This window comes from Haemorhous mexicanus, chromosome 3 (genome assembly GCF_027477595.1).
Source record: "Haemorhous mexicanus isolate bHaeMex1 chromosome 3, bHaeMex1.pri, whole genome shotgun sequence".
In the NCBI taxonomy this organism is placed as follows: Eukaryota; Metazoa; Chordata; class Aves; order Passeriformes; family Fringillidae; genus Haemorhous; species Haemorhous mexicanus.
In genome coordinates this window covers 54,790,589-54,818,050 of record NC_082343.1, presented here as the reverse complement: position 1 = coordinate 54,818,050, position 27,462 = coordinate 54,790,589, and the positions used below count along the sequence as shown (strand labels likewise).

The following is a 27,462-nucleotide window of genomic DNA, read 5'->3' as shown; positions in this document are numbered from 1 at the left end:
CTAGTGACACTCCTTATGTCCCATGAAAGATACCATATATCCAAGATATACTGGTGATTGCCTAGTTTCAGCTCTATTACGCTGAATTACTGGGGCTGAAAACTGGCTTCACTTCCCAGTGTGACCACAGGGTGGTTATTGCAGAAATAAGGCAAAAATACTCTCTTCAGCTAGTGATGATGGTATGAGAATTCAGAAGAACATTTTCCAAACTCCTTTTAAGCTTTTTCACTGAGGTTTGTTAAGTACCTCTATTTGAAAAACAACTTCTATCAAGTGGAGCCCTGCTACCCAATCTGTCACATTCGATGTATGCTGGGACATGCTTGTTGTGGGATGACTGCATTTATCATTGTGTTTTAAGTCCTTGTTCAGAGACTATCAAAAGTGGGTCTAGAATATGTCTCATGAGTGAGAGTGTACCGTAACCTGTGCATCCCTCTGCCCCAGGAGAGGATCAGCTATAACCAAAGCATTTCCTACAGGTAGTTGTTCAGATTACACTTTAATGATTCCAGTGGTTGGTGGAGACTCTGAAACCTCCTGGAATTCTGACAAAAATCTCATTTGGATTCTTGTCAATGCTTTCCATTTCAAAAGTCTTTCTAATATTTAGCTTAAGAAGGTAGTAATGGTGGGTAGGACTGCAATCCAGATTCCCCCTGTGCTTGCCAGCTATACTGTTTTTCTTACATTTAGATGGACAGCCTGGCTGACAATCAGTTACCAAATGCCACTATCCAACTCCTGCATTGTCACTGTTTTCCTTAAGGTGGGACCTTACCTGCTTCAGAAAGACAGAGGCAAATTTGAAAAGAAGCTTCTATTCACTCTGCCAGGATGTTGGCCATATCTGACAACGGAATCTGGGAGTTTTACTCACTAGTTGTGCTCTGATGCATTTACAAAATATGTTTTACTTCATGGGATCCAAAGCAATGTAAGGCTTGATTTCCAGATGCTTGCAAAAGTATGGGCTGCAGAAAAAAGCTTAGTACATTTTGATATTGTAGTAATATTTCATTCTGCTTCTGTATTGCAGTAATATTCAATCTAACAAGCTGTACAAGAAAAACAAGAGCAGCACGGCTCCTGAGCAAATATTGTTTCTAGTCACATACGATACTTTGCAGCTGACTGCTTAGCTGTTTTGCTATGCAAGTGCAGAGACCACTGTTAGCAATAAAGCCACTGCTGGTTTCTCCTCCCAAACCTCCCTCCTTGCAGTGCATTGGAAATGACTGAACTTTGGCCCTCAATCTGCTGACACCCTGAGGGAGTGTAAGTGTAATGACGTCTTTGCTTGTTTCAGCTGCACAACAGGAAACGCTCGTGGCCTCCCCTTCTTCCTGCTCTGAGAAAGTGCTGCTGCCTTTTTTTTTTTTCTTCTTCTTCTTTTTTTTTTCCCCCCCCTCCCTTCCCCTGCAGTCGAATGGGCTGAGACCTAGTTTCAGGTCTGGGCTTGGCAGCCAGCTGGTGCTCACACAGGCCCCCACTGCTGCTGCCTCCTCCCCGGGGCAGCCAGTCGCCTCCTTATTGCTCTGCTGGGGTGGTGATGCCAGAAATATGAGCTTTGTAATTTTCTTTTTATTTTTCCTTTTTTTTTACCTCCTGGAGAAGTGACTGAGAAGAGAATACAGTTAAGTGGCAATGGCTTGCTCCATGGAGCGTGTCACTGGACACAGCTGAGCTGCAAAGACCAGGATGGTCAGGTGATGCTTTGCCTTGGGGAGACCATAGCACTGCCTTAATGCAGAGGACACACTGCCAGGTGGGCATTGAGGGATCCTGGAATGTGGTCCCAATAGTGCTGAATAATGCTGAATATACTGGGCCTGAACAGATTTCTTTGCCTTGCTGCAGTACAGAGGCTGGCTTCTTGCAGAGCATTGACAGGAAGCCTGTTTAACCCTCTCGGGCTGCTGCTTTTACACTTCATAACCAAAGCCGGGATATGAGTAAAAATGGTCATTTGCAAAACACAAGCATTTTGCTGCTAACTCAGGGAGGAGGATTTTATCTCAGCATAGTCATCCAGAACATTAAAGCAATACAGTGTTTTTGTGATTGAAATGGACTGATTCAGCATTCAGCTGTTATTCTCTGATGATTGGGGAGGGGAGTGTATCCTTTTAAAAACTAAAACACACATGCACTAGGGAGTTTTCATACAGCGGCGAGAGAAGTGTCACTGAGTAGTCTAGAGTACAGGATCCTGAATTTGAAAGATTTAATTAACTTTGAATGTAAACAGTGCTGGTGCAGCGGCTAATTCATTTGTTTAAAGTTGCATAGGCATATTATTTAAGGAGCAGCTTTTGTCTGGGTTCTGTAATAAGCGACTTCTGGATTTACCTCATTAATCTTTCGTACTACCTAGCTGCATAAGTGTTGTTTTTAACAAGCTGGAGTTATGTAACATGAATCATGCCTGGCGAGATGCTTGCTAGCAGGAAAAAGCAAGATAGGCAAAGAAGTAACGGCACTCAACCTTTTGCAGAATAGGATGTGACTGGGTTTTGAGATGACAGGCTGTGTGTTGGTACTCCCAGCTGTACAGACAAGGTCCAGCTATTCATTAGAAGGATGTGTCTTGAAACACAGTCTTGGGATGGGAATGTTTAACAGACAGAAGAGTGAATTTCCTCAAGCATGCACAGTTCTTGGAGGGTTTTATATATGTGCACAAAAAATTCCCTCCAGCCCACCCCCCTCCCCCTTCTTTTTCCTCTGGGGTAAAAAATGGGAAAATTCCTTTAAATGGGCCTGATTTCACACGTAAAAGAAAATAACTTGATGAGCTGTGATTTTCCCTGTAAAGTGTTATATAAATCTTTCTCCTTCCTTTTTTTAATATGCCCTTATAGTATCATTAGGCATGTGTGCAGCACAACAGTCCTCTGTCTCAAGAGATTTTACAACCAGTTTATAGAAGGGAGAGGCAAGTGATTATATGAATGCATTAGAATAAAAGCAATTGATTTTAAGCTAATTTTTCCTTTAATAATATTTCCTCGACAATTTTCTCTGCTGTTACTTAGGCTTGATCTTCAAAGTCATGCTGAGTTGTTAAGCCTGGGATGACTTCTTGCTTTAGTGGCACATATACAGATGTTAAATAATAATGTCAGAAGATAAAGGTGCAAGAATATCTTTAGGAAAGGATTAGGAATAGTGACTATTTTGGAAAGGAATGCTTTAGTGCTCCTGAATTCCCTTTCAAACTGTCCTGCTCCCCCTCATTTTGATCAAATAATTATATATTTTTCCTTTTATCTCTAAATGAAACATCTGTAAACTGTGGCATAGGGTTATGAACTCCTGTACTTTTAAACTTTATTGTTATTAACAACAGATGGCCAAAAATGAGTGCTGATATTGATTGTCTCCTGTGCTGCCATGTGTACATGAGCACAGTGGCTGATGGCGCCTTGGCACAGGTGGCAGCTGAGATGTTACAGTGACAAGCAGCCTCTGTAAGCCGCTGCTGTAGCCAGCACCAGTGCTGATAACCTCAGCCCAGAGACAGGGGATGAACAAGCACAGACGGAAATGAGAATTTTCTCACACTGGAGGCCATCCAGGTCATGGCCAAGGGATGTCAAAAAGGTGCTATAAGGAAGTGAATCACGTTGCTCTTGGTATGTCCTTATTTTCCAAACAAATGAAGGATTTCTCTTGGACTGTCAGTACAACATCCTTCAGAAGAAACTTGCTTTTTTTATGAAAACTTAAAAAAAAAAAAAATCAGTCTTCTGGAGAATTTTCATTTATTGTACTGAATCGACTTAGTTTTGTATAGTCACGTTACTGTTGGAGCAGTGGAAGCTTAGAGCTGGGAATCCAAACAGTGGCACATGAGGGCACCGTGGCTTTGTAGGTGGAGAAAGACATTTTCCTGAACCTGCATGGTGAAAACCAAAATTAGAGTTCATCAAATGCTTTCTGTTTCTATCAACTCCATTATTTATTACTTTTGACTCTGTAGTGGGTTTTGTCTGACTAATGGTCGTGTCCTTTCTGCAGCTCCATGATTTACTTGATACAGATGGACATTGTGTGGGGACACTGTATAAAATTGTTGGAATTTTTGTAGGTGCACTTTGCTGCTATGGCTACTTAGGAGGGTTTGAGTGTCCTTTATTGGGTGTACTTTACCTGAGTTTCCCTTACTCTTTCGGATGAGAAGTCCTTGTGGCTTTGTTAAGAGCCATGACTTGTAAAGCCAGGAGAGTCAGAGGGAGCATCACGGGGCCCATGGGAGTTTCCACCCCGTGTTTTGGTAGGATCCTGGAGATGGGCATGGCTGCAGAAGGGGTTGTTGTTGCTCTCTGCTGCCTTATCTTGTCAGGTGAGAGCCTGTGCCTGCTGGCTTTTGCTGGGGGGCAGCCAGGGGTGGGCTGAGGGCTGATGGGGAGGAGAGCTGGGGGATGAGCTGGCAGGTGAGCTGGGCTGTGCAGGCACAGGACGGTGCCATGGCAGATGAGCGTAGCTGGGATCGGTGCCTGTGAGGAGTGAGGGTTGTTCACCATGTTTCTTTTGAAATCTGTCAGTGAGCAGAGTGGGGTAAGCATGTGGCTGCTGGATGGAAGAAAGTACATTGCCACGAGTGGCAGTGATGCATGGACAAGGAGGGGGTGTACCTCTGTGCATGAGCAGGCAGTGGCTTGCACAGGAGTAAACTCTTACATCCTGAGGTCTTGGAATAGATCTTCAGAGGTTACTGCTCCATGTCATAAGGCTCTGCACGGAGGGATTTCTTGCCCTTCAAGTTGCTGTACAGAGTTTAATTTTCCTTGCTTTTGTGTATCTTGTTCTTTCAAACCCTTAAGTGTTGTCAGGTTATCAAGTTGTTTCCATGTTGTGGCAAAACTTGAAACAATTACCAACCCAGTTTCACCATTTTTGCCTGTTAAAAAAGGTGAAATTTAATTTACACTAATTATTTAACCAAATGAGATGCTCAGCATGAAAATGACTAGGTGCAAATTAAGATGAAATAAGTAAAGGAAAAAAATATGTTGTGCATTAAATTTTTCATATTAAGCATTCTATTTGTATTTCATTACCAGTCCATCTGCAAGAAGACTTTTCTTAGCAGATTGAAGCATTTAAAAAAAACTCGAACAAATTTACAGTAAGTCTGATAAAAATAAAGAATAGATTAAGATAGGGAGAGTTTTAAACAAATCTTCTCATTACTTCAGACTTACTTTCTTTTAACTCTGGTTGTACTGTGTGCCTTGTACTGTGTCGGGAGCCATGCAAAGGCCATCCTGTTTCCACGATGTGTTGCTGCAACACAACCTCTGCAGAGCTGCAGTGTGTGTAAAATTGGAGCCCAGGTAATACTGAAATTTGTATAATATGTAGCCTAAGTGGGTGTGTGGTCTTGGCTCCTTGTCACAGGGATGGATTTGAGAGCATTAGCCTGGTTCTGGTGATTGTGCTTGTTGCAGTCCTGCTACCCCTCAGCCAGTCCCTTGTGAACCTGCCACTGCTTTGGGAGAGACAGATCACAAGTCATGATGGTTTCCCTGTTTGTGGGGATGAGAAGCAAAAGCTTTTGTTCAGTTGTAGCCAGGGCTGGCTGTGGGATTGTGTTGATTACACCATCACTCGGTTACCAAGGCGAGTTCAACACCCTCGTGGTGTTGCCATGGTGCATGTTTCTTTCTAAGCACCGATACAACACCCTTCTCTATTGTAGAGAACAGGTTTCACCCTGCAAAAATATGTGCTGTCTTTCTTTACCTTGGCAGGCTCTGGTTTTGAACCTTCCCAAACTTTGGAGATGTTTGTCGCAAGGTTTACTTTGAGAGTGGAATTGTTTTTTTGAGTGCATCATGCAAGATTTGGTTTATCTGCTTGGAGCATGCTTCCTTGTGCAGTTGCTTGCCACAGTGCAGTGCTTGTAGATTAAAATCCTTTCTGTTGTGCTTGTGCCAGTTCAATTCCTCCTGCAGCAAGTCTGTTTTCCTGGCATACTGCATGCAGTAAGGTGCCTGGTTGCAATAGTAAGGAAGAAATCTTTTTATTGCTGCTGACATGTCATTCTTGCAGATTCAAAATGGTAATGACAGTTTTTTTGCAACCATTTTGCTAAGAAACTCTGAAAATTAGCATAACACTCACTGCTTCAATGTATACTTCATTCCATCTGAAAAACTGCTTTAAATGCATGTGTTTGCACTTGGAGTTTGAATGCTTTGCATCAAAACTAGAAATGGCAACGTCATATGCATGGAGTAGACCTTTGAGTTTATGGTGGTGGCATGTTTTACTGTCTGTGAGCTCAGCAGTGATCCTCTACCCAAGGAAGTATGGTCTAGTGACTAGCAGGCTGGGTGGGGACTCAGCACCCACAGCTTCAATTCCTGGTTCTGCTACACAGCTCATGAGTTTGGGGCAAGATTCACACCGCCTTACACTGATTTTCATGTGAGTTACATTCATCAATATGAGTGAGGGACAGCAGTGTCACTGTTGTGCAGTGTTCTCTTCATGTCCTTATCTTACAGAGATGTCCTGTAGACAGATGCCATTGATCCATAGGGAGCCAACAGGGGCTTTGTGCTAAAACTGACTGCAGGGTTTGAACTTAATTTTTGTTTTTGCTTGTGTCTGTTTTTAAGTGACCATTCTCAGAGTGACCAATAGTTGTGCCATTTACTGTGGGCACCTCTGCTCAGACTATTTATGGTGTTACAAATAGAAGACATTGCAAAAGTCAGGCTGCATGTGGCTTTGGAGTGCAGTTCCATCTCCTTTACTTAAGAGGAAAAATAGCCTAACTAAGGTGCAGTCAGCAGCCAAGGCATGAGAGAAATGCAGCACAAATATCTGCCAGATGAATCTGGTGTTTCATTAGCAAAGCCCCTAAGAGAAACTTTAATTTCAGATGGATTCCTAAGCTGTAGTGAAATCACTGGGTCCTACACATTCTCCTGAAGTTAAGTATGTGGTTATATACTTTGTGAATAGGAATGGCTTATTGAGCTGGAGCCAGCATGGGGAATTTTGGGACTCCTGCTGTTCTGCTTACAGTATTTTGCAGGAGAATTTAAGGGTGCAGAATGACACCAACTGGATTCACAGAACAATCTGCTCCTGTTCCCGTGAACTCCAAATTATTTTCCTTCTCACATGCAAAGTTGTATCAAGAGCTGCATTTAAAAACCCATCTGTTGTCCATATTATATCAATATGAAGAAAAATTTTAGACTTCTAAAATATTCTGTTATGTGTTCCATCCTGCTGTCATTTGTCTTTCAACTACAAGCCATTTCTTGTAGTTGCACTTACTCAAATCTTTTCCCTCACAACAGCAGATGAAACTCTGAGTTACTAAACTGCAGAGATGGAAGCAGGATGCTACAAACTGGTAGTGGAAAGAAATGACCACTTTCAGAATATGATGCTTTTGATAGCCTAAAATAAATAAATAAATAAATAAATAAATAAATAAGTATAATATTTGTTTTCTTATCAAGTATGGGAATGAGTAATAAATGACTTCAAAACTAATTACTTCAAAAGTTGTTTCATCATATTTTTTATTACACAGTATATTTGAAGTATCATCAACATCTAGATGTGTTTTGATATAATTAATGATACAATTATGTATCCTTCAAATTTTTTTTTATTTTTAGTTTTTACAGCAAAAAAAAGATTATAATTTCAGTGTTGCTGGTTCTAATTTTATAATTTACCTGCTGCTGATCTGACTTTCCTGTGTTGCAGTGGCAGTAGCAGGAATGTAATTATTGGCAGACACAGCTTTTTGAGAGGACAGCAGTGAAGTTCATCAGTGGTGTTTATTTTGATTTTGTTGTTACATTTTGCTGAAACAGCCAGTTGTGTCAGAACAAGAGAGACAATATTGTATTATTGCAGGTTTGGAATTTTGTCTTTGCAACTGTAATGAGCACTCAGGGGTGGGTGTATGTATGTGTATTTTCTTCTGCAACAGCTACCTGGCTTTCCTCTCACCATTTTAAAGCAGTATCTTCTCACTGAGGGCTTCAGGATTTTTCAAATGCTGCACTGTGTCCTCCCTGGAAAACCCCATGGGAGACACTTGGGCAGTGGGAGCCTTGTAGGCTTTTCCTAGTGAGGCACAGACCACAGAGACAAACTGTGCATCTCACGATGGTTGGGTAGCTGGGCCAGTGTACTCCAGTGGGTGAATTTGCTTCCTTTCCCACTTTTATTTTAGCCATATGGGTGCACCTGTAGTTGTGAACTTCAGCTCTTGGCACCGTTTTGTGTCTCAGTGTTTTATCTGCAAGTTCTGTGCTCTCTGACTCAGCATGGAAGATTTTTCCCTTAACATGAGTGCTGACCATCTCTCTCCTGTCTAAGCATAAGTTGGAATTGGAAGGACCTTCTGGCAACTGAGTAATTTTGAAACTGCTACCTCTTTGTTGAATGTCTTTAGAGAAATTATTAAGAGGAGGCGGATAGACACAGGCGTGACATCACACACAGTTTGTGATTGCAGGGCTTTTTTTACATAGGAAACAAGGTTACAAAAGAGATGTTGGGAGGAAGGTTGAATTAATTCCTTTGAGAATACTTTCCAGATGGGAACCTATGTGAAAATGGTAAAATGTTAGAATTGTGTCATGCTAGTAATTTTTTTATTACCATGACTTTTATTGTCTGTGTGGTAATATCTAAAATCTTCTATGAAGATGTAGCCTTCCTTGTCTTTACATCTTCAAACTCACTGAATTTACAGCATAAGTACTTGACAGATGAGGAGAGGAAAGAAATATTATCACAGGGATCAAAGATGGAGACAGATTGTGAGATGCCCTTCATGGTCAGGTAAGAAATCACTGGTGGCTAAGAACTCGGTCTGTTTCTCAAGTCCTATGATTTGGTGGCACTCCCAGCACCATACATCACTTAGCATCACAGAGGTAAATCTGTGTGCCTCTGTTAAACCATGTTAAACCTTCAGCAACCCTTTTTCCCCTGAAGCTTTTGACATATCTAGTTTATTACATGTATCTTTGCACTGCAATTCAGTCCTAAACTTGTTTTATTCTTAAGTTTAAAGGTCCTAGCTGACATAAAGCACATTGATTTTGTGGATGATTTATGGAATAATGTCAGATACCACGATTTAAAAAAATGTTACTGCCTTGCAAAAGTGAATGTCTTGTTTTCTTTGTTTAGTAACATATTCAAAACACTTGAAAGGAAGTTTTGGAATAAGGAGATTTCTACCCTGGGGGACTAGTATCCTGTGCTTTCATTAGGTCATGTCAGGCCATTGTTTTGCTTTTCTTATCATAAAGATCTTGTGTCTTTATTTGTGCTCAGCTGTGGACTCGAGTTTCCTGGAAGAGAGTGAAATAATTAAGAAATAATACTACAAAATCATATGTTCTCTGTTGCTCTGTTTGTTTAGTTGACGGTAGTTCTGATCTGTAGCTATGTAGAGTAATAGGTGGTGTAGATACTTCCCAGTAATTAGTGGGATCTTGTATCTGTGGTTCTCATTGTAGCTGGAAAGAAGTAGGATTCTTCCGTGTGAAAAAAGGAGAGAGATTCAGGGTCACCTGTCAAATGGCTAGTAAAACTGGGGTCTCTCGACTGGTAAAACGGGTTTTCACCCATGAGTGCCAGCTGAGACTCTCAGTGGCTTTTTCTCTACTAGTGGGTGACACGGTGGCAGGGTATGGGAAAGGGCGTGTTCAATGTACTGCTGTAGATGCAGGCACTGGGAGGATGGCTGGGTACACAGGGTGCTTTATCAGCTGAAGTCATTAACGTAGGGTGATTAATGTGGTGCCAGAGAAGGGCATGCCGTGTGTTGTGCTAGCACTCAAAATCTGTGAGCTGCCACACAAGGTCACACTGCCTAGCTACACTCCTGGAGAGAGGAGTCACGGGAGGAAGAAGGGCACTGCCAGCCTAAATTAAGATTTCATATTGCGGTGCACTTCTGTCAGGGGATGGAAGAACACCTCCTTAATGACTTGCTAATGGGATGGGTGAAGCTTGCTTGGTAAATCCGTCTTGCTTGGTAAATCTGGCTTGGTTCTGGTGTGACAGAGCTGAGAAATTAATTAGTATAAGTGTGGTGAGCAATAACTTTCCTGGTCACACCGTGGGATGCATGTGCCTGCTTTGACAATAAGCAGAATTTCTAGCACTGACAGTGAGATGTCTATCTCCAGAACTAAATTTATCAATACAAGGAGGCATGAGAAGGCAAGGCTTGTTACATCCTGTATTCATGGGACTTTTCCTTTAAAATGTATTGTTCAATTTCCTCCAAGTGTTCCTTGGGGAAACAATTTGGATTTAGTATGCGTTTTACCATTGATTCTTCATTCGTCACTATGTGCTGCTAGATTTTTGCCATACTTTGTGTTTCCCTTTATTTGCTGTCAAACACCACCACCCTGCTTGCAGGCTGCTCTGTGATGGGCAGGTTCCAGTACACGCAGAGAAGTCCTGGAAGAGCAGAGCAGGGGTGCTGTGGGTGCGCCCATAAAACACACAGCAGCAGCCGATGGATGTGTCAGCCTGCCCAGTGAGCAGACGGTGTGTCTGCCCCCTGCACAGACCTTGTTCTTCCAAACAGGGACCAACCTGCTCTCTTGTAAACAAAAATAAATAAATTGCACCTAGGGTACTGTAGTCTTTCCAGGGAGCAGCTCTGAGAGAAACTGGAGAAAAAGCTCCTGGCAGAGGTTATACACCAAGGTTCTCTTCTTTATGTAAGTGGCAACAGCAGAAGGAGGATGAAGCTGCACAGCCATATGAATAAACGTGCAGAATCTGAAACTTGCACTTCTGGCTCGTCTATCACATACCATCCTTTTATAGGGTGAGATGAAATGTCCAGCACCAAGTTTCAGCTGCCCTCAGCAGACATGCCATTACCTTCTGTCTCAGTGCATGGCCGTAATCTCATCCTGAAAAATAAGATTTTACCTTCCACTTACCCTTCTGGAGACAGCTTGTCAGAGCAACATGGTACCGCAAACTTATCCTGCTTAATGTCAGCTAATTAAATTCCTTTTTGAATATAGTACTAAGCCAATTTAATTCTGTCTTTCAGAGCCTGCAGAGACACTTGTGACTTTCAGATGGGTTTCTGTCTCTGATTAGTGATCAAATCTCTTTGTGCATTTCTAGACTGACTCTGTCTGTCTTTTTCTGCGTGTCTCTCACCAGTGCTTGGGATGTTATATCTCAGTGGGATATGGGGTGGAATGGGGTGTTTTTCCCTGTGCTTTCATATCCCCAGCATCTTCTGTCTCATTTGTCAACATTCTCTGTTTAATGACTTTTGATCTCTGAAATGAGTTTCATTACTGTGGCTGGAATAGAAATAGGAGTTACTGTGAAATTCTCCTGGTGTTAGATCTTGATTTTAGAGGTTGTTTTTCAAAAGTGTTGATTTTTGGAGGGATGGGCATTGGAATGACCTTCTAACTCTGAGCTCATATACCCGCCTCTGGATGATCATTCACATCACAGTCCAAGTCACAGTCCAAGTGCAACAGCCTCCAGTAATGTTTACTGTCTGTCACTCTCAATATATTTTGTGATCACAAACATTCATGAAAATAAGGGGCGGAATTTAAAAAATAAAAAAAAAAAGATTAGTCTAAAAGAGAGAAAGGTCAAAGCAAGTCATAGAGTGACAAAGTGACAAAGAATATGTACTTGATTAATTAAGTAGTGCTGTGGAATATATGTCAGTCTAACAAGTATTTTTTAATTTTAGAGGCTTTCTCTGCAGGCTATCAAAAAAGGGAAAGAAAAAGTAAATTGTCTGGAGATTTTCATGCTTTATTTTCTGTGCAGCTCTGGCACGCCCCTCACTCCTTTTGTGCAGCTTTATGCCAGGGACTGCTTCCAGTTTGCGGTTTCTGAATTCCCCAGTGCTGTTGGGCAGCAGATTGCTGTGCATCACCGTGGAACCCCCTTGTGCAGTTTACCCCCTGTCTGCAGCTGCATCTCCTTTCTCTCCCTCTCTTCCTGCTTGCCCTCCCACTTGTTGATGTGACCTGTTTGTGTTTGCCCAGACATTACACAGGCAGAACTGAATATCAGCAGTGTAATTCCCGGCTACTGAGAAACCACTGCTCCTGTTTTCCTCCCAGAGTGCAGCTGCAGTGTGTGCGGAGACGTGGATTGGGGAAAAGCCTGTGCCATTGTCAAGCACTGTGCCTCTTCTGTATGGAGAAGAGGGCTTCAGTCTGCATGGATGTCAGTCTGATATATTTTACTGTCACTCACTCCATCCATCCATCCATCCATCCATCCATCCATCCATCCATCCATCCATCCATCCACTTTTTGCGTTTCATAGTAAAGCATACAAGTGCAGTTGTGTCTGTAATGCGGCTTCTGATGGCAGAGAGAACAAAATACCAGCTTTCTCACCTTTACTGAAATCATGCTGAAGTTGTAAAACAGAAAACAGGTGCCAGAAAAGCAATACTTGAGTCTTAGATTTATTGAGAGGAAAGGACAGAATTTTTTTTTTTCAGATCATTAATTGCATATTTCTATTTAACTTTAAACCCTATTTTTCTGAAAGGCTATTAAGAGGTATATTTTTTTGAAACTAGAAGCTACAGTTTTTAATTAAATTTATTATAAAATATGTTCTATTATATGTATCTGGAAAGTTTTCGAGGCTTGATACCTCCCAACCTCCATTTAGTAAAGAGTTTGATGCTTGTATATAATCAATCTAAGCTTTTGGTTTAGCTGCTTTTGTCTATTTCTTAAGTCCTCATTCATTCTTCAAATTAGCATGGGGAGAAAGAATTGCTAAAAACCTGGTAAGTCCTAGAGCACAACAATGTGTTTCTAGGGACTTTCTAAATACTTGTGGCTCTGTTGGTCTGATGTCACTGTGTGCATTGATATGAATACTAATAATACAAAAGATTGCATATTTGCTTCTTCAGTGCTGTACTTTGTTGTTAGAAAGGAGTAACTTTGAGACAAGGGAGTAACTTATCTGTAGTTTGGTATGTATAAATGCAGTTTTAGGATAGTCCTAAGACATATGGACTCAGTTTTAAGAAGTGATGGCACACATGTCTGGAATTAAGTTGGAAGCAAAAATTTAATTTCAGCTTCCATTAATTTTTCTAACTGTTCCTAATATTGCATTTCCTTAAAACATTGCTTGTGAAAAGGAAGGTTTTAATTGATAGCACTAGAGATTATCACTGTCTAGGTATAGAAAATAAACAGTTTGGACAAGAACTGTATCCATTTTCTTCCCAGTTTCTCTTTCTGTAGAGACTCTATTGATTTGTATGTTTAATTCCCAGTCTTTCTCCCACTGAGATTTTAAGCACTGGGTCCCCAGTGGATTTCTGTCAACACTATTTCCATAATTGCTAGAACCACGTACCTAAATACCGCCCATATAATTTCCACTTCCATTTCATTTCACAATGGCTTCCATGCTTCTGCTTCACCTAGAAAGACTATGCTTTTGCCTTAAAGAAGCTCTTCTAGGACTTGCAATTTTTAGGTGAATTTCTGGGACTTTGGTGTTTGTTTCTCAACTCAGGTAAGGAATTAGGAGGCTTCTGCCGGAAAGATCTATGTAAAAGATCTTGAAAGTTGTCAGGATCATGAGTAATTACATCAGTTCTAAGCTGTTGCTCATTAGTGCCTCTGGCTCCACTTAAAGTGGTTTGTTTTGAGCAGTTTTGGCTTTCTTCTACACAGTCTCTGAGATCACTCCCATCTCAACTATGAAGAGAGAGACAGAGGCTCTGAAATGAGGCATAACTGGTCGCCTTGAAAATCTAGACCTGGGCAAGGAAGAGGATAAAGACTCAGTGAAGAAATCTGAGCAAAAGGGAATCAAATGGAGAATTAAAAACTGATTTCCTACAGGACACTGGAGAGTCGGAAGCCAAAGGTAGCTGGTAATAGCTACCAACTTGAGTTAGGTTTGAACTGATTCACTAGAGATGACAGACTGCATTTCACTTGGTTCCATGTGTGCTGTATATTTCTGTTCATGATGTAGCTATCTGGTGATCATTCTTTTCAATTCATGTGGTGATTTAGAACTTTAAAATTAAAGTATTTGTGAGAGTTTTCATTTTCTAACACTACTGTTAACAGACATAAAGAAAAAGAAAGAAAAATGTTTAAATTATTCACCTGAAAAGTCCTGGTAGTTTGCAAGGTAAATGATTAGGTGCAGTCATTAGGGACAGATTATTAAATGTCTCCAAAAAAATCTGCAAGCAGAGGAAGAATGTTTTGCATGTCTTACTGTGTTTTTCTGTTGGAGGCAGTTGGCTGTGTTTACCCTTCTGTGGGGGGGTATGTCACAAATGATTCCTCTGGGAAGGAAGATGTTTTTAAGGCTTCAACAGGTTGAGAAATTTTGCTTTTGTAGGTGAAGGAGAGTTGTTGGGAAAGAAAATTTCAGCAGTTCCGTAGAGCAGATCTGTCTGAGACTCGGATAGCTCTCTGCAGCCAGCGGTGCCTCAGGGCAGTCACTGCTCCCCCGTTTTCCTCACTGCTGCTGGGTCCATGCTGTGGCTCTGCAGCTCACCTCGGTGTCTGGCAGGTGTCTGCCTGTGCCCACAAATAGGTGCACGACTCTGTTGGTGTTAATACTGTTTCAGAGCAGGCAGTCTTCAGATATTGCATTGCAGCATAATACCCATGGGCAGTATACTGCCCTTCACCTATAATTTTGGTTGTTGTTTTGGACACATGGATTATGTTCTTTGCAGCTTTGTCTTTACATGGTTTTACACTTGTTATTGAAAACCAATGCAGAATATAGGAGACACTGACTTGCTTAGGTGGCAGCAAATTAAGGTGTACATGATACTAGTGAACTGTGAGGTGTTCAGGCTGCTCACTGAAGTGTAATAAAGGCAAGAGCCAAGCCACTTTGGGCGCATGAACTCTAAGAAGCATTAGAGTAATTTATAAAATATAAACTATACCTAAAATCTAAATTCTTGAAAATTCTTTGTTATATACCAGGCTTTCTTCTTGAAAACCACTTAGTCTCGGATGAGATGCAGCTTGTAGAGTAGGAGAAAGATCAGCTTCTGTTTGGGGAGGCTTGATTAAGAAATTGAGTCGTTTGTTTGTTTGTTTGTTGCAGTGTGTCTTGTCATTGCAGATAGCACTGCTAAGGCAAGCTCATTTTCCATCTCTGCATTGGTTGCCTACCAAAATATTTAAAAACAGACTCACCCATCAGGTGGTTTTAAATTATCATATGATTATCATATGATTATAAATAAGGTGATTGTAGTGACCAGTGGGAAGTGATCTCAAGAAAACAGCTTACAAGAGAGCTCCAGCATTGCATCTAGTTCCAAACCATCAGTTTACAATGTTTGGGGGGGAAAAAAAAAAGGGAAGATAAAGCCAAACTGGCAATGCCAGTTTGGTGTACTGGTAAAAGGAATGACACGCTTTTCAAGGACCTGACAAATGGGAAATCCGAAGTTCTGTATCTGTCCATCAGACAGTAACAGCTTCTGCTTTAATACTGAAAACTAGTTTTCAATGCTTAGATAGAATGCCTAAAATATGGTCCAGAGCAGTGGGCCAAAACAGTTTGCCTACAGCAGGGCACTTTTGCTTGCCACTGTGAATGGCAGAATGTTTTCTGTGAGCCTGGAAAAAGCCCAGAACCTGTTAATGCACAGAATGAATGTGTGAAATGCACAAATGCATTGGCAGAGCTTGCTGTAAACCTGTGAATATGATGAACTTAGTATCTGGATTTGTTATACTTTCAGGTGGGACCCTCTTCTGACATGTGATCTACCCTGAGCTACTTTGACTCCTACGATGACAATGTTATCACTGCCGCATCTCTGGGAACCAGTTATTCACAAGTACACGGTATGTGAACGTCTGCATCTTACATTAACCATTGCTTGTTGGAACAGCACAGAAACAATAACAAGAAGGTGCTAAAAGTCATTGAAGTGAACGTTAAGCCACATGTACAGCCAGTTACATGGAGCTGTTCCAGCAGATGTTTATCTGCTAGGCCTGGCCTGTATGCAGAATAGTGAACTGTTTTTAAGTGAACATGTATTTATTCACAGATATTGGTAGAAGCATTCTACCAGTGTTTCCTTTGGATGAGATTATACTGGTGCAGTGAGGATATGTAGATATACAGATGATTATTCTCTCTCTCAAGAAGGAGGCAGTGGTAGCAGTAGGGTGAAGGGCTCTGTACTTTAACTGTATTGCTGCACTTGCAGCAGTCCTTTTTTTTTGTATTTAGGAAAGGTCGTTAATTGCTTTCTTTCTTCATTACATTTTCAATTTCTGGTCAGTATAAATTAGATTATTTTCACACACCAGTGAGTCCCTAAAGAAGTGTAAATTAACTCCATTTTACCAAACTCAACCAGATGATGGCAGTTATTTTCCTGATGTTCATCTTTACATCACCCACCATCTTTGACCAAGATTTCGATAGGAAGTAAATTCATATTTTAGCCTGTTTTCCTCAGCTTGTATAAGGAAATGGAGACTGAGATCCACATCTGGTGAAGGGAGGCTACTTAATTTATGGCCTACAAGACAGAAATTCTAAGGTCACTGATAGCTTGCATGTTTTTCTTTTCTATGATTCTGGCTTGATATTTTTAACTCACACACTCAGGTCCTGTAAGACTATGGCAAAATGGTTTTATGAGAGTGATTACATTGTTGTCTTAGGTTCTAAAGCAGTTCAGAGCAGACCACGTAGCTGTTAGCATGGAGCATCTTCATCTGACTTATGGCCCCAATGCAACTTCCAGCAAAGCTGGCTGAAAAAATTTCTTCATGCTGATGGGAGTGGAATAGCACTGCATTTAACACCTTCTTTTAAAGTTATGTTCCCTGCTTGGATTTTTTTTTTTTTTTTTTTTACTTCTTAGCCATTTCTTAGAGATTATGTATTAAAAATACAAATGTAAAACAGAATTACAAGGGAATGGATAGACAAAATAATGAGAACTCAATTAGCGAAATGCTTGTTACATGTGATAAGGAGAGATGACTGTTTGCTCTAAAAGTATATATCTGGGTTTAATGCACTGTGTTTTTATGTGTGATTTTGAAGACACTGTCAGAAATATGGATGATCCACTGCTACAGCAGTGATGTGAGAGAGGGAAAGCAAGGCAGAAGTCTTACAGGGAGCAGGAAGAGAAAGATTGTTCCTCACAGATCAATGCAGTGTGTTTTGGGAGAGCACTTCACAGCTGGTGTAGCCTGTGTGTTGGTTGGTGAAGGTTTCCACATCGGGCTGGACAATTCAAAGAGAAGCTCTCAGAGGTGATATCTACCACTGAAGTGAGCAAGCATTGCACCTGCTTCTGCTGGCAGGGCTTCTAGCATGGCTCTTTAGCCACTCTCCGTAGTCTCTGCTGGCTAAACATCATTAACATGACCCTTTGCAGACACTGTATTTGTTCAGATGTCTCTTCTGTTGTCCATGCCTAAGCACCTTTTCAGGAGGGATACAGGAATAAGAGTTTCTGTTGCTTATGTTTCTTGTGAGTTGATTCATTTTCAAACATTCAGAAGAATTTGTTGGTATGTGTTTTTGTAAATAAGTTGTTTTGGTGCGTGTGTAAGAATTAGAAATGGAAAGCTGGTTTGAAGAAAATGAGTTTCATGTCCTGCAGGGGCAGAGGTCTGGAAAGGACCCAGCAGACCAGCTGGTCTGCTTTCCTGCCATCACAGGTATCTCATCATGAAAAGCATGAGTGCGTCTCGGTTGACATTTTCCCTTTCCTGGTGGAATGTGGCTTTTTGGGGCCCTCTCGGAGTGCCGAGGGCAGGCGCTGGGAAGAGGCAGCTGTCGGAGCGGTGGCTGCTTGCAGGTCTCCGTGCTCCCCAGCACAAAGGGCGAGCAGCCATCTCACAGCTGTACTTTTAATGAGCTGAAGGGCACGGGAGACTGTGTCTCGCACCTCGTGAAGCTTCTGGTACGCGGCAATAACCTTCACGGATTTGCCATCTACACACATCAAAATGAAATTTCCTTTGACCGGTGAACACAGGAGTCAGAAGGAAGTGAAGGTTTTCATGTTTATTTTTCCTTTTGGCTGTTATTTTGGTTCTCCTCTTTTGCCAGTTCTCATATAGCATTGCAAACATTTCAGGAAGCTAATCTGCAGGAGCACAGCTCATAAAAGATTGACCTGCCAGAGGACGAGGCTCCGCTTATTACAGAAAAGCTTCTGAGACAGTGACAGCTGAAAAGATTGCACACTTCCACAGGAAATTAAATTTGATGTAATATAGTGAAAGAATGACAAAATGGAAAGGGTATATATAACATATTTGTGATTATTAAGCAGTAGAAAAATGAAAACTTGAGATCCAATAAAGTGCATGTAATTTAGATATGGATAGAAAATTCCCAGTAGTTTTTTAAACTTTGGTCCTCCACTTTGATTTGCCTTCTCTCAGCTTTGTTATTTCAATGTGGAAAATCACTGACTTCTTAGAATCATAGAACAACTTCAGTTGGAAAGCACTTTTAAAGACCATAGAGTTCCAACACCCCTGCCATGAGCAGGGACACTTTCCACTAGACCAGGTTGCTCATAGCACCATCCAGCCTGGCCTGGAACACTTCCAGGGTTGGGACACCCACAGCTGCTTTGGGCAACCAGCTCCAGTGTCTTGTAAAATTATGTTAACTTTTAGGCACATTGGATTATAAAACAAATCAAGTTTCAGAGCAGTCCTGTGGTATCCAGGTAGATTGCATTCTTCAGCAGGAGGTGCATATGTGACACTAGACTGGGAGAAGCAAAAGCTTCCTTCTTTGCTTTGTCCTTTTCCCTTGTGGATCTGAAGTGCCAGCAGAGGGGGAAGCTTTTCTTCCCTGTCTTCCCATGCTTGTTGCTGAGGTGTGGCATGGTGCTCCATGGCCTGTGGAAATCCTAGCTCTGTCCCAGCTACTACCTACGGAGTGGCAGGTGCCACTGGGGCTGTTCAGGTGACATTCATGATGGGTGCTGAGGTCCTTGCTGCTAGCCCAAGGCACAGGGCAGGTGATGTATCTCCTTTTCCTCTCTTCCTTGGGGTCAGTGTAGGTGCCACAGTGAGCCTGACTCTCTCCTGGCCAGGTGCTTCACAGCAACACATAGGTTTTCTTTCAGAGGGGATGGTAATACCCTTAATAATTTTACACCTTAATAATTTTTCCTTTAAGATCTGATTACCTCCAGTTGGAAAGAATAAGCAGGACTCTGGGCAGGTTTAACTTTATTAACCATCATAAATCCTTTCCTTTTTGACTCTAATCAGTCTCTGGAGTCCTTTTAATTCTCTTGACATTGCGCTGGCCTTTCATCACAGCTCAATATACATTTTCCTGTAGCTAGAAAAGTGATGGTGAGAGCCTTGCGTACACTGGCGGTAATGGGCGCAGCGATGGGGACGTGCGACTGTCAGACATGTGCTGACGATGGAAGGAGGAGAGGGAGCTTATGCTGCCAGCACAGCTCTGCCTCTGCTGGGGGCAGAAGGGGGTACCCTTCTGGCACAGGCACTCACAGGGTCTCGTGTGCACCACTAGCTCCTGGGGATGGGGAATCAGCTGCCTTGACAGACAGGGACACAGACACAGCAGTGCTTTTGTGCCCTATTTTGGCAAGTGGGCGCCAGGAGCCAACCCTGCCTGAGAAAGCCCCTCTGTGGGCAGCCCCCAGCCCGTGTCCCTGGGGCAGTGAGTGGCTGGAGCCTGCCAGCGGCCCGGCATGCTGGCCCAGCCAGCAGAAATGGGGAGCTGGGAGCGGCACAGGGACCAGTCAAACCTGCACGGGTGGAGGTACTGCGTGAATGGGGCTTTTCTGAGCTGGGGACAATGCTAAAAGGAAGGAGTGTTACCAGGTGGTCGAGGGGCAGGCACCAAAGCAACAAATGGTGCCTTCATAAAGTCACTACCTGGGTTATTGCCTCTCTGTCCAGCCTGTGCACAAAATACTGCAGAAACCAAGAGGGGAATTCCCCGGTTGGTAGTCTGTCTGTCTCTCTGCTGTCCAGGAATTCATGGGAAGGAGAAGGCATCCCAAGAATCTGCCCCAGTGTGCAGGGACAGTAAATTCCCTCTTGTTTTTCCATATACACAAGTCAGCAAGTTTCTTCAGCAAATGCTTTAATTTTAAGCTTAATACTATGCAAATATTTAACTTGGGACAAAAAAAGCCTCAAGCTGGCTTCAGACCATGGACTGGCTTCCAGTTGTTTCTGCAGGTACAGATCCAATGTTTACACACATGAATGGCTATTTGTTTGTTTGTTTATTTATTTAATATGGTAATCTTTTTTATAATGAAGTTGGATATTTTTGTACTCTGCTTTTGCTTTCAGCATAGAAATCTATGCATTTGCAATTTGTGTACAGGCATTTTCAGAAGCGTTGGCAAAAGGCTCAGATCTGCTGAAGATAATCAGTGTAGGCCGAATCTTTAGGATGACACAGAATTGTACTGACTTTGTTTTTCTTCTAACTGAAGTGCCCAAAGCTGTGCTCACCACTGATGTCCCACCAGTCTAGGTTGTTAAGGAAAGGTATTGAAAGAATTTGTCCCTACTGCAGGATCTTTATGGTGTAATTTGTTTATTCAAATGGGTACAAAAGAATATTCAGGAGCATCGAGAGCATTAGCAATACATAGGTTTATTAGGTTTAAAAAGTCTGCTTAAATGCCACCTTGAAGGATAATACTTTTCTGTATCCACATATATTTCATACATTTATGCTTTCTGCAGCCCTTTCTCAGCTGTTGCAGGCCTGACAGCGGCCTCCTATTAAAGAGGGAAAGACCACAGTCTTGTGGCCCTTCTGTGATGTGCCCAGTGTGTGAGCTATTGAGTTCATGAAGACGGGAATAGTTATGTCAAATGTGTTTCATTTGCATGTGGCAAGATAGAAAAAGCAAACTCTGTGTGAAGACGAGCAGGCAAGAAAGGCATTGAATGCCTTAAATACGAAGGGAGTTAATGCTATGCAGTGATTTTGCTTCTGTTATAGGAAGTGTAAGAACAGTGTGCTTCCAAAGCATAAATACAGCATGAGTGCATCGCCATCCAAACTGCAAAGGTTTCAGTTCCATGGCAACACGGAGGGCCCGACTGTGCTGAAGGTGGATGTATTAATGCATTCAGAGTGAGGGGCAGGGACTGAGCTGGGCAAAAATAAATTAAATGCACCGAAAATTTTCCCCTTAACTTATTTGTATATAAAGTAAAGCCTTTGCTCTTAGAAAATCAAAGTGACATGAATACACCTGCTCCCCCCACCCCACTCCAATCTCTCTGATTCTTCTTTACATACATTTTTCTCAGGCAGAAAGCAAATGAAGAAGCTGGGTTTTTGGAGGTTTTTTTATAAGACTGTAAGTGCAGCAGCACTTGAATGTTGCAAGAAAATGATATTAATCCCTGAGATGGTTGTATATCCCTAGAGAAAAAGACTTGGAATGGGGGTGGAGGGACATATTGTTTCCAAGATGTACTGCTTTACAGAGCAGAGTGAAGCAGTGGGTGGTTGCTCAGTTTTTGTTTGTTTGGTGGTTTTTTTATTATTAATATTATTTTCCTTGATCCTTTTGATCTGCCCTCTTTCTGCCTTTCTCTGCATCTACTTCCAGTTTCCCCTACCTCCCCTGGCTGAGGAGCAGGAAACAAGACTTAGCTCTGTTTCATGGCATCCAAAGAAATACAGAAGTGCAAAGAATTGGTGTGTTTTGTTTTCCCAGCTGACTTGGATTCACAGACCTGCACTAGAAAGGCACCTGCTCTCAGAGAGGGTCAGGAGTCACCCTCCAGAACAACTGGGCAATTGTCCAGGGAGTAACTGAGAGCTGATCATTAAGTGAATTTTGTTTGATCTGCTTGGTTGATTGCAGGAATGTAGGATGGGAGATTGTGATAAATTGATTTTTCTCAGAGTAAAGAACTACCTCAGGCTGATCCTGCCAGCTGTGCTGATGGGTGGATGAATTGCAGATTTGCAAGGTTTAAAGTCAGACTGGGCAGTAGGAGAACCTCCAGATGTTGATATTTGTGAGGCTAACAGCAGTGCTAATCTGGCATGGTAAAGCTGACAGAAGTGGCAAGTTAAACTGGATTTACAGCTGCTCTGTATTGCTAAAACAGGCAAAGCAGCCCAAATGTACCAGTGCATCTAGCCCAGAGATTTCAGCAAGGTTTCTCTAACTGGGGGATGAATATAGCTCTGCAGCTGGAAGTTGCTGTGCAAGAAGAAAGCTGTGCAAGAAGAAAGCTGACCACCTTCCAACTGTGGTTATACTGTGCAAGAGGAGAGGAGGGATAAAATTAATCTCTCTTTTAATCTGTACTCTTTTCTTCCTTTTTAAAAATTTGGTTTGGGGTTTTTGTTTGTTTGTTGTTAAATAGCAGCAGGAATATATTTTTTCTTAAAAACAAGCCTTGCTTCCATTGCAGTGGGAACCTTGAGTTTTGAGATTCTGCTTGGAGGAAATTTCACCCTGTTCAGGAGACCAGTGCAATGTGGGTAAATCCTTTCTAAGGAAATAAATAGCACTGAAGTGATCCTGTCTCAGCATTCCACAAAGGGGTGGATTTCACCCTCCAGGCAGTAGTGCTGCAAAGTAAGAAGGTGTCATTTTAAAATGTTCTCTTTCTTAGGGAGAGCAGCGCTGGTAAGACCAGGTCCCCAGCTAATGCTGCACTTGACATCCTCACAATTTTGCTGTTGTTGTTGTGGCTTCTGATTTCTGCACAGCCCCCCAAAACAAGGAAGCAGATGTAGCTCATTAAATACTGGCATATGCTTCCCAAATTATGTCACACCTTCATTTTCCTGAGTTTTGACAAAGGAACTGTGTAAGCAACCCTAAAAGGAAGAGGAGGAATCACTTCAGTCAACAATGTAGCAGGAGAGCCGAAGGATTCCTTTGTAGGTGTCCCTACCTGATAAAACCCTGCAAGCAGCCCAGCTGCTGTTTGTCAGCACCTTCCCAGGGGAGTGCCTCAGCCAGCTTGGCAGGAAGGATGAGGAGAAAGCACCAAGAGGAGCTGCAAAGAAAGAAGAAAAGGAGGAGAGAAATCAAGGATGGGAAGAGTAAGGAAACAGAGCACAGGCAGAAGGGTGATCAGAGAAGAAATGGGGCAGGGAAGAGCGCAGCAAATGAAAGAGATGCTCCGCTGGTGTCTATGAGGGAAAAGCTGGTTTTCAGATGTAATGCAGACAAAACCAAACCAAACAAAAAACAGAGCAAGAAAATTAAAATACACAAAGTGGGAGAAGGTACCGGAGGGAGGAGAATTCAGAATGACATGAAGAGGAGAAAATACATAAAATACATGGATGAATTTCATGGCACAGTCCAGCCTATTTTAAATAGTAGTTGCTAAGTTTGTAGCACCAAGAGCTTGTGACCTTCTTCTTATGGAGGTTTTGGGGGCTGGTGAGGAGCAGTAGGGCCATATTGGGAGGCTGTTGCAGGCACCAGAATGGGTGGTTGGAGGCAGATCTTTTCTGTGCACCATGTCTGGAAGCCCAAAGCCAGTATGAATATATCCCCAAGGAAAACTGCTCATCCTGCATCTGAAGACTCACAGTCATAAAAATGTGCCTGCTTCTCTCTGAAGGTATCTGGGGGAAGGGCTGTTGCCATGCTGGCAGGGGTAAGGGCTCCCTCTAGATCCCTCTTCCAGTTGTTCAAGCTATCTAGCTACCAGAAATAAAGAGCTGAATGGAAATTTTAGTTCTGGCTGTTCCAAAGAAGCTTCTGAATGAATTCTGCTTCAAATAATGAATGTCTTCTTTCCTCCTCCTCTCCACCTACCTTGTTCCTAAACATTAACATTTCATGTCAGTTGAGCTAAGTTCGGTGTCAGACTCCGAGGATCCTGCTGAAAAATACACCCCTGTTTTGTGGCAAGCCAGAGAAGAGGAGAGGCTCGTGGTGTTTTTCCTTCTCAAGCTGTGCTCTGCTGGGAAAAACAGCTAAGGCTGTGTGAAGCTGTCTTCTTCCCACTCTCCTAAACTTCGCTCCTAAAAATGCTGCTCTCTCAACAGCTTTGCTGCTTCTCTGAGGGAGGCATGGCTTGGCCCACCTGGTGCCATTGCTTGCCAGGGGATGTTTTCTGAGATTCTGGTGACTTCTGTCTTGATAGGAGGCTGAAGAAGATTGCTGTGGAACAGCTCATTGGCATTGCTAGCTGTGTCATTTGAAAATGGTTACTTAAGCACAAAAGGGAAGAAAGAGATCAGAAATTACGAGATTTAAACCCTTTCCAAAGCTCCAAACCTCCAAATAATTTCTGCCATTTCTGCTTCTTCTTTTCTAAAGACTTAGGTGGTATTTGCTTTATATTTTTAAACTTTTCTCACGAACCACCAAGGTGAGAAACATCATCTGTCTGTAATAGGTTGTTTTGTGGGCAGTGGTACCAGTGTGTGCCAGGCTGAGGCTCAAAGCCTGGCTGACCACCACAGTGGCTATGCAACACCCAAGGGCTGAGCTTGGGGCATCAGTCTAGAATTCCTCCTCAGAGCCAGCTACCAATGTTCTGCAGACTTTTTGGAATGTCACTACTGAAATCCAAGAAGATAACAAATGTCTGCAGAGGTGGAGAAATGTTCATTCAAAACAGCGGGTTTGTTGTACAGGAAGTGGAATGGTTCTCTGGGCACTCATCCCTGAGATACTCTGCAGTATGTGGTAGTATTTCATGTTAAAAGCTTGGGACAGGAGAGACCTGGAGACCTTAATAGTTTTTCCTATTATAGAGAAAGCAAATGGTGAAAGGCACAAGAAGGATATGTTGGTAAAAACAGACCTTTTGACAGTGAGTGGTGTCTTGCTGCTTTTTGTGGAGTGAGTGGGGATGTTCCTGTATCTCACTGTAGTGATGCAGAGATGTGCTGATACTTGCTTATTTTGATCAGGGCTGAAAAGCAGAGACAAAAAAATTGCATGAGGCTTTGGAGTGCTGTAATACTCCTGAAATCAAAGCCGGTGTGATGTGGAAATTATGATGGCTGATGTTTGTGTAACCCCAAATCTCTCAGCCTGTACCAGAATTAACTTCTCAGTTGTTAGAGGAACACCATCCTTCCCGCAGATGCCATGTGAACAGGACAACCATTTCCACACAACAGGAGGAGTTTTTTTCCCTTCCCTCACCTTGTTGTCCAGTCTAGCAATTAGGAATCAAATTTAACCCCCAGTGTTTGTTTCAGGCCCTCTGAGTCTGTAATTCTTTGCCAGCAGCAAAGCAATTATTTTTGATAGGCACACTAGTTGTTTTTTAATTTGTTTATAATCAGTTTTCTAGGAGGTTGCTTTGATGTGGGAGGAACTGAATTCTTTGGGTGCAGATATTTGCTCTTGACTCTCTTAGTCACTAAAGGATGTTTTCCACATTAAGGTGCCTTTACTTTTAAGGGCAAATGTCGAGCATCCTCTGATACCAGAAACATGAAAAGTGTGGCTGCCTAAAGAGGAACCATTTGCTGAGCTGCATCATATGAGGGTAGGAGGGACCAAGACCAGCCCAAGCCTTCTCCAGCTTCCTGGGGAGAGGCCAAACAACCCCTGGGCCCCTCTGGCTGTCCACACCAGCCCCAGGACCTGAGACCCCACAAGGGCTAGTTTCAGCTATTGACCTACATCCCTGCAGAAATGGCTTCGCTCTAAAAGATGTCACTGTTCTTTTCCAAAAAGAGCGTGTCTCTTTTTTCTCGGGCTTTTTTTCTTATAAATAAATTCCCTTGCCACCTTTTTGTATTTTCCGACTGCAGCTCTTTTAAGGCTCCCTGCCTCTGCAGTTTTTGCTTTTGTATAGGTTATTTTTGGAAACTGGGGAACCAGGAGGAGGGAGGAAATTTAGGGGAGTTAACTGCGGTAGAAGAAGAAAGCTTATTCCCTTGGTGTGCTCTTTCTTCCCTGTCCTTTCTTCTCATGACCTCTGTGTCCGACTCCCGTTGCATTGCTCATTCCAGGGCAAGCCGTAGCTGACCCTCTTTGTGCCCCGCCAGCAGCTCCTTCCCACGCGGTGCTGCTCTGCAAGCTGTGCTGGCTTCTTCCTCCCTGCAGTGGCTGCTGCTTCTCTGCTGCTTTTCTGGGTCAGCCAGTTGGCCAAAAAGTGGGTAGGTGGTCGAGCAGAGTTTTGGGAGCTGTGAAACTCTGGAGGTGCTTGGGAAGTTACGTGCCTTAGGGTAAAGGGTATGCAGAGAAGAATGTGTTCCCTTCATTGTTTCCTCAGGGGAGCAGCCCCATCAAGGTGGTTGGCTTTTCCTTGAAATGCCAGTGGGTTTCTTATATTAGAAGTGTCACATGCTGACTGCCAAAAGTTTCAAGGAAAAAACCCAAATTCTCTGAAAGACTGGGGAATAGCAACTGAAACCTGACCTGGCAGAGAGACCAGGAGCTCACCTTTTGGATCTGGTGTGCAGGGCAGGCAGTGGTGAGCACAGACCCCCCCAGAATGCCTGAACTCTTCTGAACAGGAACAATAAATTTGCCACAAAAATGTATGGAGAAATTTTCTGTGAAGGAGCAACCAAGGACTCTTTTTCCTGTCTAGGTTTTCTAAAATTACTAATGCATAGAAAGTCATTGACCGTACGGTAAGTCAGGCTGCCCTTTTGCTGAGACAGTATCTGGATAATTGAGATGCCTGTGATTACCCAGGAAAACTTGCTGATGTTTACACTGCTGTCAGGTATTGAAGTCACACCATAATATTTGTTGTGGTATCTTGCAATAGGTTTTAAAGTAGATTGACATCACAGCACAAAGTGGGAATTTTCCTAATTTTTTCTGTGGTTATGAAAATGTCTAAATAGTAGTGTAGCACAGTAAATAATAAACAATAAAAGCAGGGTTTATGAGTTTATGATTAGAGGACATTGGTAGAGAAGGAAGTAACTTGAGTTTGATAGGAGTATGGTAGAAATTAAAGCAGGGGATGGTGATAGAGCATTAACATGTTGACTTGAAAGGATGGATTTGGGTCAGCATCATACCAAGAGTTGGTATTAAGGAATAATAAATAAATTTTAAAAAGATGATTCTGTACCAGGAGGTGCACAACTGATGCAAAAAGCCAGCAAATGTGAAGAGAATGAAATAAAAAGAAAATTAGGTACTGTCTTAAAATACATGGAAATGGAGGAGGTTTTACTATCATGCTATTGCAGAGATCAATTAAGCTGTGCAGAATGGTTATGCAAAATGTTTGCTGTAGGGAAGTAGCCGTTTTCCATAGATTCTAGGAACGAGTACTGGCATGCTGCCGACAGTGATTTATTTTCACCCAGCCCTGGTGCTTGTGTCTGGCACTCAATGAAATCTTCCAGGGTAAATTATTTATTTAATTAGAATGGCCACAGTTGCACCGAGAAACTGGCAGCACAGCAGCAGGAAGTCTGGTAGAGATTGCATCTAA

General features: G+C 42.4%; 1 protein-coding gene across 9 annotated transcripts in view; it reads left to right on the top strand.

Annotated features, from left to right (window-relative positions):
* Positions 1-27,462, top strand: part of HIVEP2 (HIVEP zinc finger 2) — a 136,891-nt gene that overhangs the window by 16,411 nt on the left and 93,018 nt on the right. For 8 of the 9 annotated variants that reach the window (XM_059841873.1, XM_059841866.1, XM_059841872.1 and 5 more), the window contains exon 2: positions 15,789-15,894. The gene's annotated coding sequence lies outside the window, so the exon portion shown is untranslated. Of the gene's footprint in view, positions 1-1,626; positions 1,772-15,788; positions 15,895-27,462 lie in introns of those variants that run through there. The other variant, XM_059841869.1, reaches the window with a different exon arrangement.